Below are 9984 nucleotides of genomic sequence, written 5' to 3' on the forward strand. Positions count from 1 at the left end.
TTCTAGGGGTGGGAGGTGTGGAGATGGGGAACCTCAGCTGGTCCAAGCAGTAGGTCATAGAGGAGGAGGAAGGAACATCATCAGAACATGGACAGAATAAGTCAAATAAGTTCAACCGGACCTTGGTAAGTTTCACAAGATGGCAGTGGGGATGTTCTGATGACCCCAGTGGCATATCCTATGCTGCTGCTTTCCTGGTTTACTCTCTCATTTTAGTGGAGTGCTCTCTGTGGCAGTTTCCTGAGAAATGATGTGTAGGAGAGACTTTTTTTGAAGATTTGCATGTTGTAGGACGTCTTTGTTTTATCCTCATACCCAATATTTTTGCCGGCTATAAAATATAGGATAGCTTTTTTCTGTAGAATATCTTCTTGCTTCTAGTATCATTCTCAAACTACTAAAGCCATGAGTCCTGATCCTTTGTGTGGCCTTTTTTTTTTTTCCTCTCCAGAAACCTGTAGGTTCTTCCAATGGTTCTTGGAACTGGAAATTTCACATGACATGCTTTTGTAGGAATCTCAGTGGGCTCTCACCATTTAGCCACACATACCCTTCCATTTTGAAAATGTTCTTGAATCGTTTCATTGATTTTCTATAGTGTTTTCTGGAAACACTATTCAGTTTTCCATCATCACTTGTCCTCGTCACTTTTCCCTAGTGTTTTCTGGAAATCCTGCTCTATACCAGTCTTGAGCCAGCTGGGTCAGTCCTCTAGTTTTATTATTTCACTTTCTATTTTTCAACTTTTTGTGATTGTGACTACTCTCTGGGATAACTCATCAAATTTAACTTCCATCTAGCTTGGTATTGTTGCTTCTACAATTGTATTTTGAATTTCCAAGATCTGTTCTGTGAGCTCTGAATGAGTCTTCTTCCAAAAAACCCATTTTTCATGTCATGAATGAAAATCTTCCCTATTGGTCAGATGGTACTAATTGTGCATGCGTTTGTGGGTCCATCCTGGCCTCCACAATTTGAGTTGAGGAATGAAAGGCTGATTAGAAGCTCCAAGTTCATGATGGGGACTTGTTGGTTTTCACACTATGATGTGACCTAGAGGGACCATTTGTCGGGGGACCCCTGGTGTCAGTATCTTAGGAGCTTTCCTCTTGGGCTCGTAAGATTCTCCACAGAGAGTCTTTCCATCCCCTGGCTGCAGACTGAGTCTGGCCATCTGTGTTCCACGGGCGGAATGGAAGAAAGGGGCTGAGATGTGTCTGCATGAAGCATTCAGGACGCATATTGTACCTGTACCCACAACAGCCCCGGGAACTTCTGTTTTACCCTCTCCGGGGAGATGAGGAAGGAGAGGCACAGGGGCAGAGAGTGAACTAGGGATTTGGAGATGAATGACTTCTGAAACAGCTTTCACCTAGTTCTTACCTCATCACCCTCCCTAGCTCAGTTCTGATGGCTAGCTTCGGGACAGCTGGACTGGCCATATCTTGATTCTGCTTTCAAATGGAAATCTTTGGGAAGTTTCTCTCTGTCTTGCAGTTGCTTGTCAAATGCAGGCAATAAAAGCCAACTCATGGTACGGATGTTTTGTTTCTCTACCTCTTAACTAAAACCACACGTTGGTTTGGTGCATTTTTCTTTGTATAGGCAACAACTTGTTTCGGGCAACATGCTATGTGTCCTGTTTTTTTTTTTTTTTTTTTTTTTTTTTTTTGACAGACAGAAATCACAAGTAGGCAGAGAGGCAGGCAGAGAGAGAGGAGGAAGCAGGGCCTCGAGCCCAGGACCCTGGGATCATGACCTGAGCTGAAGGCAGCGGCTTAACCCACTGAGCCACCCAGGTGCCGCTGTCCTGGGGTTTTTACTAGATCAGCACCGCATTTCTGGTCCTGATGTCTGTATCCATCAGCTTAAGCTAAACTGTGTTGCACTAATAGAGACCTCCTCAATCCTAGTGCCTTACGACATCAAATATTTCTTGCTCGTGTGCATATTGGCAGTGCATCGACATTCACTCTGTATTCCTTGTTCTGTGATCCTGCTGACCGAGAAACCTGTATCTTAGTCCTGTGACAAAGGCAACAAAGCAGTGGCTGGACCATGCAGTGACTCTTAAAACATCTGTTCAGACAACGTGTGAATTCCATCAGAAAAAGGTGCCCCCCATGGTGAAACCCGACCTCCATGAGCAACATGTAGGGTCCTCCCATGAGGAAGGGTCCCCAAAGGCGGGTCCTTCTGGGGTTGAATCTAAAAGTAGGAAACAGCAAATACCTGTAATAAAGGATCCAATAATGCCATCTGTCACAGTTTCTTTATCATTATTATTTTTTCATCTTTTTGAAACCGGCTAATCCAAAACTGGGGTTGGTCTTTTTCATGCTATGATGTTGTAACAAGGTGAGACATAGCCGTTGGACCTCTCTGCCCTTCCAGTCCCTACCCCTTCAGGGGGGCGGCACATGGCCTGGATTCTCGAAGACTACTGGCGCTTGGGTTGACTCTGTTACCACCATACATCCTGACCTGTGAGCGCTCGATTACAGGATAGGAAGGGGATACCCGCTGTGACGGGTCCCGGCAGGGCACCAGACCTAACCGTCAGAGCCCCACTCGGCCTCGGAGGTTCTTTTATGTAGAACCCCGTTCCTGCTGCTGCGGAAATCCTGGGCTCACGTCAGATGTCTGTGTGCCTGCTGGTCTCCAGACTCGGGTTCCCATGAGGTCCCTCTTGATCTCATTACTCATGGAGATCCTCAGAAGAGGCTCCCGTAACCTGAAGTAGTTTGAGAGAGTCTGTATTCCAGCAAACAGTGCTCCGCACTGGAACACAAGGCAGGTACTGGTTCCCTCCTGTTCTCTAGCTGCTGACTGAGCATGAATTAACTTGGTTTACATTTTTGGGAACAATAATTAGCTCATGATTCATGCTGAAGAAAATGTCCCTATCTCTTCTGCTCCATGAGGATTTATTTTAGTTTCCTCATTTGTTTATGTTGAAGGTTCCAAGATCCTTTGGCCTCACGAAATCTGCAAAAAGCTCACTCTCTAAACAAACAGCACCTTTCTCTGGGTCTGTAGGATACAGGCTATTTATTTTGATCTGAAAGTAACCAGCAGTATTTTATGCATTTGTTCCAGATGTTGCACCCAAAAGGGCTAACCTAGCCCGTGGACCACAGTGTCATCTCGGCTCCTGAAGTGGGGATAGAACCTTCGCCCGCTGGAGGACAGTGGAGGCTGCGGAGATTTGTGGGTGAGCACTGCTGTCTAAACATCTCTCCCTACAGATACTCAAACTGACCACATAAACCAGTCACACGGATCTACTATTATGTCTGGATTGGGTTACTTTGCTTGTGAATATGTTAGGGAAAGTCACAAAATTGGGGTTAATCGAAAAGCCATTCTTCGCCTGGACTCCCACAAGGGAGAAGGATCCCGTGGTGGTCATCAGGGCTGTCCGAGCATGTTCCCTTGTCATGGGCTCACCTGCGACACACTGCCCCACCACATGGCACTCAGGTGGACCACAGGTCTCACTCCGGCCAATGACGTGTGAGCAAAGCCTCAAGCACCGCTGTGGAATTTACCAGGGGTCCTTCTCCTGACGCAGTCATCTTGCGTGTACTTGCTGGTTGGGTCCCGGGGTAACAGGAAGCTGAGCTGGTCTGCACTGGACATACGGTGTGAGGGAGAAATTAGCTCTGCGATGTTAAAGCACTGAGATTCTGTGGTTATTTATAAGTGTAGTTAAACCCCCGGAATCTTGGCTAGTGAACTCACCTGGTGACTAAAAACCCAAGCTTTTTCTAACTCTGACGCAAAGCCCAGGAAGCCAAGAAAGAGAAGATTTAAATAGGACTATATTTCTAAAAGTCAACATTTTCTAAATGGTAAGAATCACCAAATAAAAAGGAAAAGAGGAAAGGTGAACTGAGCGAAAAGACGTTTGCAGCTCAGGGTCCGAGGGCCGGTTTCCCTGGTGAGTATAGAGACCTGCACTTGCCCCACCTCCACCTGTGATGCCCCTCCCCCACACAGCCCCAAGACGCGGCTTCTCACCTGCTTCTAGAATTTGCTCCAATGCTATCTTCTTGGTGAGGCTTTCCTGGCCTCATTTGTTTCAAATGGTAGCTCTCACACAGCCTCTCTCCTCTTCTCTGCTTTATTCTTCCGATAAAAGTGGTAGTCCAGGTTTGTGTAGACGTATTTGTCTATGTTGGCCTGTCTCAATCCAGTAGAATGTAAGCTCCACGAAGGAGCTGTTTTCTTTGTGTGTGTGTATGTTTTGGTTACCGCTCTATTTCCAGTATTTAGAAAAGTGTTAGGTAAGCAATAAGTATTTAGTCCACAGATTGATGAAGTCTGTTAAGTGAAAACATACAGAGTATGAGTTCTCTGTTACCATAAAAAATTTTCCCTTTTACCTAATACAGACGGTTGGAAATTTTATAGAGTGAACAAAGGCTTTCTCCAACAAATAAATTGCAAGGAGTATAAAAGAAGGAAAGTAGAGGGAGAATCTGGAGATTAAAAGAGACTTAAAAGGCCTAGCAATAAATTTAAATAAGTAAGTTTCTGAAAATTTAAGGCATTTATGAAGCAATTGGATATTTGAATACTAACTGGACATTTTTTAATATAAAGTGATTTTTGTTGACTGTTAGGTGTGATTATTGTATTTTGGTTATATTTTAATAGTCTTCTTTTAGACATACGCCCTGAAATATTCATGGGTGAAATGCCGGGATGTCTGGGAAGGGACAGGTGGGTGTGCTTGAAACAAAGGTCTTATTGTGCTGATACTACTGGAAGCGGGAGGTGGGAACAGGGGGGTTCCATTATAGGATTTGTGCCCACTTTTATATATGTTCAGCATTTACAAGAGCAAACATTTACGAAAGAATATACACATGCGTGCACATTCACACACATTCTATTGACTTTTATATGCGTAAAATATCTCTAGAAGGATCCTCAAGAAACGTATTATGTTATCTATGGGAAGGGAAGGTGGGAAGCTATGCTATGAGTAGAAGGGAGTTAGGAGTTTTTAAAGAAAACTTTTACATAGTTTTTGAAGTTTGAACACCGTGAATATATTATCCATTCAAAAAAATTTTTTGTTAAATTAAAAGGGAATCTTTTAATCCAAATTGTGAAACCAGGCAGCCTGAGATCACACCCCCAGCTCCATGATTATCAGCTGTGTGAATTCAGGCTGGTTGTCTAACATCTTTAAGCCTCAATTCCCCTCAAAAAAATGGGGAGAAGGTTATCTCCCTCCTGGAGATGAAGAGTATGAAACACTTCACATACTGCTCGAGACAGGGCAAACTCTGAGTACATCTGAGCTCTGTTCATTGTTTCCAGTCTGGAGCAAGGGCTCTTGGGGGGCCAAGGGCAGGAATGAGGACCATCACTGGCTTCAGCCGAGAGCTCCAAAAAAGAGAGATGCTTGTTTGTTTTTGATGTTCAGATGGTCTTGCCTTGATTAATATCAGCTGCGTGAGAGAAGACTGTTATTTATCTTAGAGAAGACGACGTTGGTTGGTACTCTGTCTGATTTTCATGGGCCTTTATTTTAAAATTGTGGTTTGAGGCCTGCCTCAGGAATTGGAAACAGCTGGGGCTGAACCTCCGAGCGGCTCTGCTGTGGGCAATACTTAACCTCTCTCGGCCACCGCGCCGTCTTCATCTGTAAGATTCGTGAGCAGGGTCAGACGACTCCAGCTCCAACAGCCTGTGATCCAGTTACGTGTTACCTCCCGGAAATTATTCAGAAATCTGTTTCTACTGGGCTGTGAGTTCAGTGGTGGGTGAATTCAAATTCACTCATTCCTTCATTCGTTCATTCAATCAGTCATTCATTCATTCACCAAACACATGCCAGGCATGATTCTCAACCCTGGAAATCCAGCAGTGAACAAAAAATGAAAGTGCTCTCATGGAACTTAAATTCCAATAGTGGAAGATAAACAACAAACAAGGGAACCAACCACCAATCAACAAATTGGAATAATTTCTGATGATTACATGTACTGTCGGGAAAATAAAATAGGGAGGTGGCATAAAGAACAGTAGGGTGGTCAGGAAAGTTCTCTTTCTAAGGGGAATAGTTGTGCTAGACCTTATAGATAAGACATGAGTCATGCAAAGATCTGGGAGATGTGGTCTAGAAACAGGCGGTTCAAATGAAAAACAAACGAACAAAAAAAAACCCAAGGTATTTCCCTGGTGTGTTGGCTTTTAAGGGAACTCCCTGTACACTCCCCAGTCCGCACCCTGCCCCTCCCCCGGGCCTGGGCCCCAGCCCACAGAAGGGCTGCATTAGAGAAGGTTTATTCCTTTAAAAAATAATGCATCCTAAGGTTCTTCTGGGAACTTCTCTAAGGGACTCGATTTTAAAAAAAGTAATGATAGATCAATTTGGTAAACACATGCTTTGCGTTATTCTGAAGGCTGTCCTATGGGGCGCCTGAGTGGCTCAGTCAGTTAAGCTTCCGCCTTCGGCTTGGGTCATGATCCCAGGGTTCTGGGATCAAGTCTCACACCAGACTTCTTGCTCAGCAGTCCTGCTCTCCATGCTGATGCTCTCTCTCACTCTCTCTGTCAAAAATAATAAAATAAAAAAATAAAATAAAATCTTACAGAAAAAAAAAAAAAAGACTGTCCTAATAACTAATACCAAAAACTATGAAAGACTCTGGGGAACAGTATTTAATTCTCAGGAAGGAAAGGGGAATCTCTGGAATTTGCTTGTTCTTATCTTATCTTACCTTATCTTTGTTTTGTTTTTTAAATGCCTGTGCCCCCAGAATCTTCTAGGAGGAAAGAATGACACAGCTCTGCTCCTGATACCCTATGTCCTTTAGGTCACTTTGCTCCGCTGTGGGCAGAGGATGGAGCTGAGGGGCGGGGGTGGCGGGCACCACGCTGGACTGAGCATGCGCAGGACTTGTCTTTCTGAGCAAATGCGGTCCCTCTTCAATCCCACAAGGGCTGCTTTTGAGAACCTTGCAAGATCGGTGGGCCCACGATTTCAACTGATATTTAAGAAAAGACCTTGTAGGTGTAGATCCATTGAATTCAGCTCCTGACAGGCACTAAACAACGCAGAGTCACACCTTTGCCTCACACAGCATTGACCCCGCACCCCAGGAATCAGAACCCGGGAACCAGGTGGTGAGACGGGGGAGCGCTCGGTAGTTGACAAAGGATCTTGTCCCGGAGAACTCACGGGCTGATGCCTCCCTTACTACTTTCAGGGACCCGTAAGAATGTCTTACTTTCTCTTCAAGCCAGAAGAAAAAAAAAAAAAAAAAGATGAACTTTTAAGCCAAAGATGTTTCAATAGATAATATTAACATATTCATCTTTTTATCCGTAGAGTCATAAAACATGATTTTTATTTGATTTATTTATTTTTTTAACAGAGGAAGATCCTATGAAGGCAAAAGAGCCCAGGGCTCTGGGTGTGTTCAGGGTTAATGACTAATAATACGGTAATAAAGTTACACATTTATTATTTATGATCAGCAGAGGATATGTTACAGACAGAAAATTTTAATGAGTTTATATTTTAAAAAAATGTCGCACTGTGAGGAATGGTTGGCTACCTGATGAGGATCTTTCTTCCGGCTTCTTTACTTACGGGAATTTTTTTTCCTGATTTTCTCCATCCATTTCCCATCCCTACCCCACCTCTTTAGCATCACGGATGTTACTTTGGTCATCCTCTTAGCCACGTTGCTGGGAGAAATCGGTGGAAAACTGTATGCAAAACAGCCAGCCCATTACCTGAAACACAAGTACCTGCGAACTGTCTTGACTGTCTCCCTGTGTCCCTCATCCTTTCTTCCTTCCTCCTTCCCTTTCTCCTCATTTCCTCCTTTCTGCTCGCTCCTCTTCCCCCTTCTCTAGTTTCCTCTCTTCCCTACTAACAAAGCATGCTTTTCCTTGTGCCCTGCCCAGTGCAGCCTGAAGTGACGCCCAAAGAGGAAACTCAGCCCTGGGAATCATAATAAGATACATGCAAAAGGATGTTCTTGTAACGTGTGTCCTTTCCCAGAGAAATGATCTCCTGTCCTGCTTACGTAGAAGGCCTTGTGTTTGTGCATGTGTCCTCGTGGGTGCCTAGCAGAATCCACCTGTTTAAGCGTTTCAGGAAGTCTTGCTATAAATTTTGCCTGATAAGTCCTCACTCTGCTTCCCTTAGAAATATACTAAAAATATACTTCTGTGTCTTGACAGCAAGTTGAGGAACATGACAGCCGAGGACACTGAATTAATGGAAGTCATAAAAGTTTTACCTCCATGAGATTCGCTCTGGAGATCATAAAGCTGTAGTCCATGAAAAATAGCACATGACTGCAAGCATGGGGTAGATAAATTAGCCTTTGCATTTTGCTCTGAATCTTGGCAGCGGAGAGGGCAGAGTAATACCTTTGCTGTAAAACTTTGAGTTTGTAAATAAACATAATTTAGGCTTCAAAAATGGGGAGGGCCGAGAGTTGGTCACAGTGCAAAAAAAGGTCCTTGCCAAGTTTTAAAGCCCACAGATTTATGCAAATTCTGGAAGGCCACTTGGTACAGAGGAAACTTGGACCCGCATTCAAACACTAGCTCTGCTGTTTACTGCATGCAGTGTTCACTGCTCCCTGGCCATGGCCAGGCTCTGACCTCTTCAAGAGTAGTGGAATTTCTAGAATGAAGCTTTCTCTACCCTGAAAGTGCACAATGATCTAAAAGAAAATGTTGGTTTGTTGGTTTTGTTTTTGTTTTTATGTCGTATCTTACCTAATATGTTACAGAAGGCATGGTACAAAATAGACATTTTATAATAATAGTATTTTTAAAAGTCTTTTACTTATTATAACTATACTATGTACACAAGTAAAGATTACATCTGTATCATTATTTGGCATTCATCTACAATAATTGCTCACTTGAAAATGGGAAAACCCATCAAAATACCGGGTACCATAGGTAAAGCACAGGGATTTTTTTTTTTCCTTACTCACTCCTTTAGTTTTTGACACAAATGGCAGCCCAGAAGCATACAATATTCCATGCCTTATAAAGACATTATGTTACAGTTTTATTGAGATTTAATTGGCTACTACACTGTGTAAATTTAGGGAGTACAGCACAATGCTCTAATATGTATAGTAAAATGGTCACCACTATAAGTTAACATATATCGTCTCATATAGGTACTATATATATATATATATTTTTTCTTTCCCCTTGTGATGAGAATACTTGAGATCTATTCTCTTAACAACTTTCCTGTGTAACACACAGAAGCATTAGCTACAGTCACCATTTGTACATTTCATCCCTAGTAAGGAGGCGCCTGACAGCTGGGAGTTTGTACCTTCCTCTGGTTCACCCTCCTCCCTCCTTCTGTGTGCCCCCCCCCCTTTAATAACCACCAATCTGGTTCCTTTCTATGAATTTGCTTGTGTGTTTTGGATTCCGCACATAGGTGGGATCGTACAGTATTTGTCTTTCTCTGTCTGACTTACTTCACTTAGCATGATGCCCTCCAGGTCCATCCACATTGTTGCAAATGGCAGGATTTCCTCATTGTTTAAGGCTGAGTAATACTCTTGTTCTTGTTTTTTTTTTTTTTAAGATATTATTTATTTATTTGACAGACAGAGATCACAAGTAGGCAGAGAGGCAGGCAGAGAGAGAAGGGGGGAAGCAGGCTCCTCACCAAGCAGAGAGCCCATGCGGGGCTCGATCCCAGGACACTGAGATCATGACCTGAGCCGAAGGCAGAGGCTTAACCACTGAGCCACCCAGGCGCCCCTGAGTAATACTCTTGTACAGCTTCTTCATTCATTTGTCCATCAGTGGACACTTAGACTGTTTCCGTGTTTCTGCTTTTTAGGATGGTGAAACCATTCAGCAATGGTAGGTACATTACCCTATGCATGTGGCAAAACCCATAGGACTTCACAGCACAGAGTTAACTTTAATGTCAGTAGAGCTTTTAAGAAATCATTTAGGAAG

Source organism: Mustela nivalis (assembly GCF_964662115.1).
Source record: "Mustela nivalis genome assembly, chromosome: 7".
Classification (NCBI taxonomy): domain Eukaryota; kingdom Metazoa; phylum Chordata; class Mammalia; order Carnivora; family Mustelidae; genus Mustela; species Mustela nivalis.